Genomic DNA, 2,500 nt, shown 5'->3' with positions numbered 1-2,500 from the left:
TGCACCTTAACCTAACCAAATTTGTAACGCAATTTGTACCGCAATGTAACGCAATTTGTACCGCAATGTAACGCAATTTGTACCGCAATGTAACGCAATTTGTAACGCAATTTGTGTCTTAACCTAACCCACGTTGTGCCTTAACCTAACCCACGTTGTGCCTTAACCTAACCCACGTTGTGCCTTAACCTAACACACGTTGTGCCTTAACGTAACCCACGTTGTGCCTTAACGTAACCCACGTTGTGCCTTAACGTAACCCACGTTGTGCCTTAACGTAACCCACGTTGTGCCTTAACGTAACCCACGTTGTGCCTTAACGTAACCCACGTTGTGCCTTAACGTAACCCACGTTGTGCCTTAACGTAACCCACGTTGTGCCTTAACCTAACCCACGTTGTGCCTTAACCTAACCCACGTTGTGCCTTAACCTAACACACGTTGTGCCTTAACGTAACCCACGTTGTGCCTTAACGTAACCCACGTTGTGCCTTAACGTAACCCACGTTGTGCCTTAACGTAACCCACGTTGTGCCTTAACGTAACCCACGTTGTGCCTTAACGTAACCCACGTTGTGCCTTAACGTAACCCACGTTGTGCCTTAACCTAACCCACGTTGTGCCTTAACCTAACCCACGTTGTGCCTTAACCTAACCCACGTTGTGCCTTAACCTAACCCACGTTGTGCCTTAACGTAACCCACGTTGTGCCTTAACGTAACCCACGTTGTGCCTTAACGTAACCCACGTTGTGCCTTAACGTAACCCACGTTGTGCCTTAACGTAACCCACGTTGTGCCTTAACGTAACCCACGTTGTGCCTTAACGTAACCCACGTTGTGCCTTAACGTAACCCACGTTGTGCCTTAACGTAACCCACGTTGTGCCTTAACCTAACCCACGTTGTGCCTTAACCTAACCCACGTTGTGCCTTAACCTAACCCACGTTGTGCCTTAACCTAACCCACGTTGTGCCTTAACCTAACCCACGTTGTGCCTTAACCTAACCCACGTTGTGCCTTAACCTAACCCACGTTGTGCCTTAACCTAACCCACGTTGTGCCTTAACCTAACCCACGTTGTGCCTTAACCTAACCCACGTTGTGCCTTAACCTAACCCACGTTGTGCCTTAACCTAACCCACGTTGTGCCTTAACCTAACCCACGTTGTGCCTTAACCTAACCCACGTTGTGCCTTAACCTGCTCTGTAATTGGCATATGACACGTTACATTAATCTAGTGTTGTCTAACCACAACCCTCTGAATATAGTTCGCTACTCGCACCGCCCACCCTCTTGTGTGTCGTTTCATGTTGAACACTTCGCAAGTGTTGCTTACTTTTTACATGCTCCCGCTGTACACTGTAATGTGGACAACTGCAGGATGTACATCGCCCCCCCCCCTCCACCCTGCCTTCGCACGCTGGTCGTTCAGGTGCTTGCGTGTTCAATGCCCTTCGCAGCTGTTCACTGGCATTCGCATGTCGAAGCGCTCAGTCTACGTCGTGGTACGGCCTGTGTCCACTGTCCGCTGATATCGTAAGCTTAATCCTCACATTGTACTGCACATAGGTCCGTATGTACTGAATGATACGCTGTGGCACATGTGTGACCGTACGACTGCGCCCAACAACAGCGAACCATACGGTCCAAATGTTGTGCACTCAGCCACGTGCCGTCTCCCCATAACAGCTACATTGCAGTGTGGTACGCCATAGAGACGTGTGGGAGTAACGGACGCCCTGGATGGCGATCAGCATGAGCCGTCTGTTGATGTAGTGGCGCGTGTATTCAAACGTAGTCGTCTCTTCTCACACAGTGTGATAGCATGGTGCACCGCGTTCCACATCTGCGACATGGTACAGATGCTGGTTGACAGTCGGTCTCGTAATGGACATCGCATACGTAGGGGGCCACCTCCCACGTGTTCTCTAGTCGTGCACATTTTGTTGCGTGTATGTGGGCAGACGTAGTGTGTCGTGACACCTAACAGACAGGTATGCAATAATCGTTGCATTTGCAAACTGGGATGGACGTCTACGTTTGCTGGTGACGTGACGCAACGCAAATGAACAACTGGTAAACCCATTGTGGTGCGGTTGTTGTTGCTGGAGGTAAATCAGTAAGGGCAAATCTGTGTGTGAAGCGATACGCGGCGGTGGCTGGGTGGGACCGTCCCCGGCCGGTGAGGGGGGGCCGCCCGGCGTGCTGGCCGCGCGGTGCGTGGGCGCACGCGCTACAGCCGGCTGGTGGGGGCGCCCAGTGGCAGGCGCGCCGGCCGACGGACGCGGCAGGCGGCGCAGCTGCGCGCCGGGGCACCCTGCGCGCGGCGCCGGGCGGCCAAAGTGGGTCCTCGCGGGCCCGGTGCGAAGCGCGGTGGACATCTGCAGTGTGCTGGTCCGACTGAGGACTGTGTGCGTTGAGGATGCGCCGCCGCCCGGCACTCGGCGCCGCGACGCCGTCTGCTGCTCGGTCGCCCCAGCGGTTCTCGCTGGTGGTT

Source organism: Schistocerca cancellata, unplaced genomic scaffold (genome assembly GCF_023864275.1).
Source record: "Schistocerca cancellata isolate TAMUIC-IGC-003103 unplaced genomic scaffold, iqSchCanc2.1 HiC_scaffold_231, whole genome shotgun sequence".
Taxonomy (NCBI): Eukaryota; Metazoa; Arthropoda; class Insecta; order Orthoptera; family Acrididae; genus Schistocerca; species Schistocerca cancellata.
This window is presented reverse-complemented; position numbering follows the sequence as displayed.